Raw genomic sequence first — 9,629 nt, forward strand, 5'->3', positions numbered from 1 at the left:
GTATGCAGCTATTCGCATAAAGCGAAGATTTCTGTTCTGAATTTGCCTTACCCCATGCAAGTCTTTTTTCAATGTGCTCCGGAATTTGAAGCCTTTTGTACGTAAACGTTCTCGAATAATATCTTTGGATATCATGATGGAAAGAGTAATGAGATGGCCCCTATTGTGGTACCGTTACTTTGCTCTCAGTGAATTCGACATTGAGTGACGTCATGTTAGCACCATGGCCAGATTACCATTTTCGTAACTTGATGTAGCATTTTGTTTGTTATTTAGTCTCGGAATTTTAGTTCTTTCTTCATGAATTCTTTCTAGTCTGTTCTAATAAAAATGTAATGTTTATAAATTTGTAAAATATACATTTTTTAAAAATTAGTTCAATAATTCAGTCAGTTTTATTTGGCTTTACATTTTTTAACATCTGGTCACATTGCCCGCGATTGCGGTTCACAAATATGTGCCTGCACAAGTCTATATACATATGTTTATAATATTTAATTAAATTAAAGTTAGATATTTTAACATTTTTAGAGCAATAAAAACATAGTGAGAGAGCACCGAGCAACGGACTAAGTACACTGCCTCCACCATCCATCTAGTGGCACCATCCATTCAAGGTACTTCCACCTGGCGCAACTCTATCAACACGAATAAAATTAATTTAATTATTAATTAAAAGCCATTGGAAAGGAATCATCCACTATGAGCTGTGTCAGCCTGCTCGAACGATTGATTATACACTTTACTGTCAACAACTGATGAGATTGAAGCCAGCAATCGAAAAAAACTGATTAAGCTGAATGAAGAACTGATCAGCAGAAAGGGCGTCGTCTTCCATCAGGACAACGCTAGGCCACACACATCTTTAATGACTCGGCAAAAACTGGGAGAGCTTGGCTGGGAAGTTTTGATGCATCCACCATATAGCCCTGACCTTGCACCATCGGACTACCATTTGTTTTGGTCAATGCAGAACTCCCTTAATGGAGTAAAGTTGGCTTCAAGAGAAGCCTGTGAAAATTACTTGTCGCAGTTTTTCGCCGAGAAACCACAAAAGTTTTACACTGATGGAATAATTTTTCTAGAAGAAAAATGGCAAAAGGTGGTCGACCAAAATGGGACATATTTGGTTTAATAAAGTTCATTATAAATATAAAAAAAATGAGTTGAAGTTTGATTAGAAATACGAAAAGACTTTTTCGACTACCCAATATTATTATAAATATATGGACGGAATTTCGGAGCTCTACATTCATTGGCGTCTTTCATCATATTTTTAAACGTTTTCGTGGTTGGGTTTGTATAGGAGGTATGCTTTAAAATAAACGGATAAAACCCATTTTTCGTTTTTTTTTTTGTTTTGATTCACGTCCTCAAACAAAATTCATTTATGGAGCTGACCCACTGTGCGTCGCTTAAAGCGAATCAACAAAAGGTGCCAGCAGAATATATGGGATGTAGCATGAGAAAAGGGGCTCAAAAGTACTCGCGTACAATTTATTACCGAGCGGAAGCGTCGTCTCAGTTTATTCCACTTCATCATCAGTTGAGCGATTTCCGTCTCGAGCGCTGAAAACTTGCTTTTTGGTTTCTTATACTCGTATTCCGTTGTTGTTTATTTGGTGCTTTGCATAGTTTTGGGCGCACACACAAATTAGTGATAACTTTGCTGTTGTTACAGTGGCAGTTGTTCACAATTATTTCGTCGAAAAATCGTGAGTTAAGCGATTGTTGTTGATAATTTTGTGTTTGTTACTTATATTTGTGCTCTGTTTGTTTATAAAGTTTTCGCATTTTCCACATCGGTTATCCAATATGAAAATTAGCGTTAAGTTTAGCGAACGCTCTTATTCGCTTTATTTAGTTTGCCGAAAGTTTATTATCTGCTTTTTGCCGCATTTCCCCGTTTTCCGTTATAATTTTTTTAAATTAAAGTTTATAAATTAAGATTTTAGTGTAGCCTTAGACGCGAAATACGCGAGCACATAACAGACGTATGTATGAGAATATGCAAAGTGCGTTTCATAACAGGGACCAAAAAACTGTCGAGTATTTATTCGATTATGAACACCGCCAACAATAAAAAATTGGGGATTTCAAACGCCTCAAACTTGCACTTTCCAAAATTAAATGAGCTATAAAACTGCATAGTTGAAATTTTTCTAAAAATTTTAAAATTGTTTGAAATTTTTATGAAAATTTGTTGCATTTTTTAAGTATTTATAAATTTTTTTAATATTGTTGAAAGGTTTATGTTATGATGACTAAAAAGTTGGAAATTCTAATGAAAAAAAAGATCAAATGGTTCTCTTAATTTTTTTTATCTTTTTTGCGCAAGAAGGACTTTGTTCAGATAGTCAATTTTATTATGATATCCCAATTGTCATTGATATTTTTAATCTTTTTGTAATACACAGAAACAGTACTGAAATAATTCCATTTAGAGGCAAATGTATATAATTAAAGCAATATTGTTTCAATCGTATCGTCAACAAAATTACACCTGTATTTATACAGCAGTTGGAGAGTGGAAGCACACACGTTTTTGGTATTTACTTGTGTATGTGTATTGGTGAATAGCTATTAAACAATTTTTGACTGAATAGGAGGAAATCAGTAACATCCAAACGGGTCGACTAAACTTCGGAAACCTTATGCGATTTCGGGATTCAACATTGAAGGAAATAGCATACTTTCGAAAAGTTGCTAAGTAAAATCGCCATTGGTTTATTTTACGTAAATAACTATTTTCTTTTCTGTGTGGAAAATTTCAAACTCTACAATACATTATGCATTCAATATTTTTACAGTTATTTATTCAGTTTATTAAGAAATAACTCTTACACAACTAATTTTGCAGTTATTTCTGGACTTATTGCTTCCCATTCTTCCTTAAGGACATATTTCAGCATTTCTTTGCTGGTTATAGTACGTTGCCGGATTTTCTTCTCGAGTACGTCCCATAAGTGCTTTATGGGGCTTCGGTCAGGTGATCGTGGGGGTGTATGTAATTACACATTCAGGTGAAAACCCAACTATTCCCACTCTTATCACTGTTCAAATAAAACAGATTTTATTGTGTTTGTTGTGTTCACCTTAAGGGGTTACATGGGTTCCGTTGGTTCAAAAAATCGATTTATTTTTTTTTTGCTTATTAATTTCTACAACAATATTATCCTAAATTTTCAAGTCGGTCCGAATAATAAATTCGGAGATACAGCCTTTGGAATGTGTGCGCTCCAAGCCACTTTTATTGTTACTCAAAACTTTAAACGCGTTTTTCTCGGAACTGTGTTTTCAAAGTCGGTTGTCAAATGTTCTCGAAAACTACTCAACCGATCTTGATGAAATTTTACACAGGTATTCGAAATACAATTTACTCGTGCTTGAACGAAGGATTTTGTTTTTTTTTTTCAATTACAACTAATATATTAAAAAAAAAGCAAAATGTCAAGCAAATTTGACCGAAATTTTCATTTTTTTGCAAAAATGTCTGCCAAAATTGCCATTTTTACTTTTCTTTTCTTTCCTTCGTTCAAGCACGAGTTTATGGTCTTAACTAAAGCACTTATTTTTGTTTTTTCATTTTTGATGAGCCTGTCAGGAGTTATGCTGACAACGCGGACGCACCTTTTTTTCGAGGGGTCACCGGAAATGACGTCACAATGGAGGAGTTTTAATTTTTTTTTTGAAAATTTCATAAATTATTCTTTAAATATGTATCTATAAGACAGAAAAAAGTTCGAATTAAATAAATAATTTTTTACATACAAAAAAAAATATTGGAAATAGGCCTTTTTTTACCCGACGAAACCCATGTAACCCCTTAATTTGAAGGTCAAATGCAAGTATTTTAGTACTGCTGGCTTATATTGTAGTTGAGATTATTGTCAAAGTGATTTGATAAAGTCAAAAGCGGTACCACAGCTTTATATCCTTAGCCGAATAAAAATTCGGAACGTGTTGGTAACGTAGAACCAACTGCCGTAGAAACATCACACATACTATACATATATACGTATAATATCACCAAGCGGGCTCATTTTTTGTGAAAATATTTCCTACCCCGCCGTTGGTGTGTGACAACCATTCCAGCGAGCGTATTGTGTGAAAGGCTTAAGCCCACCGACAACCAACTGATGGGACCTTATCAGTGTGGCTTTAGATCTGGAAAATCTACCATCGACCAAATATTCACAATACGCCAAATCTTGGAAAAGACGAATGAAAGGAGAATCGACACACACCATCTTTTTGTTGACTTCAAAGCTGCATTCGACAGTACAAAAACTAGTTTCCTATATGCCGCGATGTCTGAATTTGGTATCCCCGCAAATCGAATACGCCGTCAGAATTGGGAAGGACCTCTCCGCGCCAATTAAGAAGAAGAAGAATCTCCTCTGGAAATAGCCACCCTTAAAAAGCTCCTCATAAAAATCCATCATCCGTTTAAAGTGACTTAAAATTTTAGATCCCTCCATTTGAGGAAAATTGAAAACAGGCACAGGCACACTAATAAAGTATATAGCGCCTATTTTATGTGCCTTGTTTCTCTATTGCTTTTATGTGTGCCAAGAGGGTGAAAAAATAATGAAATGTGACACCCGGTTTTAAATTGTATGGCAATGGTCTTGCAGCCATTATTTTCAGATTGCATATATTGAAAAATTTCAGTAGATCCTTAGGTCTATGTAAACCCGTCCTTGCCGTTACCTCGTTCCATAATGAAGTAGTCATCGTTCATAATTTGAAAATCAATTCGGTATTTTTTGTCATTTCTTGCATTTACCTCAAAAGCTCACAATAATAAACCTGTCCGTTGAACCCCGTGTTTCTTGAATACGAAGAATTTTTAACAGCGAATTTATTTTCCAATTTGTTACGTTATGCCGGAATTTCGGAGAAAATTTGCAATTTTTCAACTGCAGTTGGGTACGTACACCAATGGACCTGTATAAAAAGATATGAATAACATGAATGAACTTTTCATTATGGTACCGTTATATTTCGTTATTTGCAATGTATGTATAAACGAATAATTGGTTTTGTACTTACATACTCGGCCGCCGCAGCCGAATGGGTTGGAGCGTGACTACGATTCGGAATTCACAGAGAGAACGTCGGTTCGAATCTCGGTGAACACCAAAATTAAGAAAAACATTTTTCTAATAGCGGTCGCCCCTCGGCAGGCAATGGCAAACCTCCGAGTGTATTTCTGCCATGAAAAAGCTCATCTTAAAAAATATCTGCCGTTCGGAGTCGGCTTGAAACTGTAGGTCCCTCCACTTGTGGGAGCAACATCATATATATATAAATACTCGTATATAATTTGCGCTTGCTTTATTTTTTATTTTTGTTTTTATCCTTAAGGGGTTACATGGGTTTCGTTGGTTCAAAAAATCGATTTATTTTTTTTTTGGCTTTTGACCGAAATTTTCATTTTTTTGCAAAAATGTCTGCCAAAATTCCAATTTTTACTTTTCTTTTCTTTCCTTCGTTCAAGTACGAGTTTATGGTCTTAACTAAAGCCCTTATTTTTGTTTTTCCATTTTTGGTGAGCCTGTCAGGAGTTATGCTGACAACGCGGACGCACCTTTTTTTCGAGGGGTCACCGGAAATGACGTCACAATGGAGGAGGTTTAATTTTTTTTTTTTTGAAAATTTCAGAAATTATTCTTTAAATATGTATAGTATCTATAAGACAAGAAAAAGTTTGAATTAAGTAAATAATTTTTTACATAGAAAAAAAAATATTGAAAATAGGCCTTTTTTTACCCGACGAAACCCATGTAACCCCTTAAAGACATCCTTAAATTTGATGCGCGCCTTGATGTTGTTCCACAAGTGGAGGCGTACACATTTTTACGCCGACTCCGAGCGGAAAATATTTTTATGAGAAGCTTCTTTATAGCAAAATATACTTGGAGGAGCTATTGCTTGCCGAGGGGTGACCGCTATTAGGATGAACTAATTCTACCGTTTGGTGTTTCATATCCACAGGGAGTTTCGAGCGCGGGTCATCCAAGTGGTAGCCATGCCCAAGGACATATACGAAATTATGCCCATGACTTGTCTTGCAAATCTATGTAAGACTTGTACTGAGATAGACAGTAGTTGTAGCCTTGTCAAATCTTTTTTCCTTGACCTTGGTAATGGATTTTGGCTATTTTAAGGGGTATGAGTGGCATGACGCGCCGTGACGATAGTCAACGTTGATCGTATTTCCAGCAGCATTTTCGAAAAAACAAAGAGGACAAATACATCCAACTGAAAGAAATGTTCGGTTAAGTCAATTGAACCTTGAAAAGGAACAATCAAAGATAATTATGCAAAATTCTGATTGTCATCTCTTTGCACTGCACCCGCTTTGGCAGATTTAACAAAGTTACTTAAATTCTTAGTTACCTAGTCCCACTTGTTTTCGATATATAATGACCTTAAGTAACCGACAATATTTCGAATCAAAAATAACTGTTAACTCCCAATCCGTAATTAAAAAACGAGATTACCCATACAAAATTTTTCTCCTGAAATCCGAGATTATAAAATAATCTGATTATACAACTCTGTGTTTTCTGTGTTATCGATAGTTATTATTACGAATGTAAGGAGAAACGTCAAAGTAAAAACTAAATGAAATAGACGTCGAAAATGAAAAGAGATTTGTAAACAAAATTCAAATAAAATTTTTGTTAGATATTTTTGTTATTCATTCATATAACAGAAAAAAGCATGTGACTATAGTCGTTTTGGCCTGTGGTATTAAGGGTGGTTAAGTTTTAAGGGCCGGTGTTGATTTTGAATAAAATACAATTGTTTTTTGTCATTTCTCTTTATTATGATATTAGTATGGCTCAATTACGTATGGAACAAAATATCGGCCAAATGGCCGCCGCGGCCTCGGCGGCACACCTCCATTCGATGGTCCAAATTTTCGATGACCGTTAATGTGCCGAATTATCTCTTCCTTGAGCTTTTGAATTGTTATTACTGTTACTGGCTTATCGACGTACACCTTTTCTTACAAATAACCCCAAAGAAAGAAGTCCAATGGTGTCAAATCACATGATCTTGGCGGCCAATTGACATCGCCGCGACGTGAGATTATTCGGCCATCAAATTTTTCGCGCAAAAGAACCATTTTTTCGTTAGCTGTGTGACATGTGGCACCATCCTGTTGAAACCACATATCGTCTACATCCATATCTTCCAACTCGGGCCATAAAAAGTTCGTTATCCTCTCACGATAGCGAACACTATTCACAGTAACTGCCTGGCCGGCCTCATTTTGGAAAAAATACGGCCCAATGATGCCGCCGGCCTTTAAACCGCACCAAACAGTCACTCTTTGTGGGTGCATTGGTTTTTCGGTAATCACTCTGGGATTATCATTCGCCCAAATGCGGCAATTCTGCTTACTGACTAATCCACTGAGGTGAAAATGTGCCTCATCACTGAAGATGATTTTCTTCGAAAATTGGTCATTCACTGTTGCCATTTCCTGCCACCATTCTGATCATTGACGACGCTTAAAATGCTCAAGAGGTTTTAGTTCTTGAGTCAATTGCACCTTGTAAGCGTGTAAATGGAAGTCTTTGTGCATAATGTTCATCAACGACGAGCGTGAGAGGTGCAATTGCTGGGTACGACGACGAGTTGAGGTGGACGGCTCTTCAACCACACTATCGCGAACAGCAGCAAAATTTTCTGCAGTACGAGCTGTACGAGCATGCACTGGTGTTTTCACATCTCCTACAGACCCGGTTTGCTCAAACTTTTGCACAATTTTTCCGATTGTACGCACATTTGGACTCTTAAATTGACCGAAAAAATCACGAAGTGCGCGATATGCATTTTGATTAGAACGCCTGTTTTCATAATAAGCCTTTCCATGGTTCAAATTGAGTTAGTCTGAAATTGAAAAAAAAAAAACAAATGAAATGCAGAAAGAAGCTTGACGTTTAGGTGTGGTTCTCATTCAACATCGCCCTTTGAAATTTAACCACCTTTTATAATACAGAAATTTCGCATACGTATTGCTGGCATAATGTTTTGCAACCTCAGTAGATGTCGTTTACGGATTTCCTCCAACTGTCTATTACTAGCAATAAATTCCACAATTAATTTAATGATTGCTTCTCTTTGTCTTTTCTTCACATTGTTAATGATAATTAAACAAACCAAAAGCACTAAAATATTCTGCCAATCCCATTTCAATGAAGAAAAACCCATACCATGATTAATTTATGTAGATTTATTGCTGATCACTGCACTGGATTTATAAATATGCCCTACCAACCGTCTGTATGTGCATGATGTGCATTGGGTATAAAACGTTTGGCATATCTGTATTTAAGTTTTTTGCGTGTTGCTTTTAGACTTGTTAAAATGAGAAAAGCGTTGCATTCATTTTACACAAAAGAGCAATTAAAACGCGCAAAAAATTGCTGCATCTATAATTGCTGAGCGATGCAAATCAAAATATGTATTTTCCGCATTTTTTCATTTCCATGGCCACACAAAGGAGTAATTAAGGATCGCTCGCAAATGCCTCCAATGGATTCAATAAAAAACCCAATTCAATCAACAGAATCGCCACGGCACTTTGTCAGCCATTCAATCAACCGTTTATTGGTACATTCACTCATCCACTTTCCTATTCATTGCATTATTCTGTGATGCAATTTTTCAGTTCACGATACACTGCATTTTCCCGTTGACCTTCTCTGCATACTAACATACATGCATTCATATGCACATGTGGGTGAGTCGCATGGTTGAATTGAATATATTCTTGAGCAATGGCGTCTCAACTGACAGCTTATTTCACGGCTGTGACCTTTATCAAGCTTGTGAAAATTTAAGTAAATCGAAGCTTTATTAAAATGTAGAAGAAATCAAAGCTGAAAAACTGACAATTCAATAATAAATATTTGATTCAAAAATTCATCTAGTTAAATATAGAATTATTCAAATGAAATAGTATGGAAAACCGGACGTAATGTAAAGGATATTTTGGAAAGTGTCAAATTCAAAGGAATTTGCCTTCTTTTAAAGTTGTTGAAGAAGAAAAACAGTTTTTAGGTTACTGTTAAGTTGTGCAGTCTGCCTTCTTTTCTTCAGCTGCGCGTCCATTTACTGAATGTTCCCTATTATTTATACAGATATATTATATATATGAACTATATAAGGTGGCACAAAATTAATCATTCAATTTTGTTTCTGACTTTTAATAAATAAAAAATGGTTTTAAGTGATAAACGTTTTTATTTTGATCTCTACGCGCTCCATTGCTTGTCTGTTTGTACAAATGTATACTGCAGTTCACGGGTGATAATACGTAAATGAACAAGAAATTTTTTTTTGGTAAATGTAATGAATGGGTTCTATCATGCACCGTCTTTAGCCGAGTTAAATTTAGTACTGTATTAAAAATTTAAATAATAAATTGAATTTAATGAATAATTATTTATAAAATAACTAAATTTAATTAAATTTGTTCCATAATAAAATCAAAACTAAAACCAAATTTTAAATAAAATTAATATAAATTAAATTAATTTTAACTTAAGAAATATATAAATAAATAAAATAGTTTGGTTTTATATTTAATAAAATAAATTAGTATA

The sequence above is a fragment of the Anastrepha obliqua genome, chromosome 3 (assembly GCF_027943255.1).
Source record: "Anastrepha obliqua isolate idAnaObli1 chromosome 3, idAnaObli1_1.0, whole genome shotgun sequence".
Lineage (NCBI taxonomy): Eukaryota > Metazoa > Arthropoda > Insecta > Diptera > Tephritidae > Anastrepha > Anastrepha obliqua.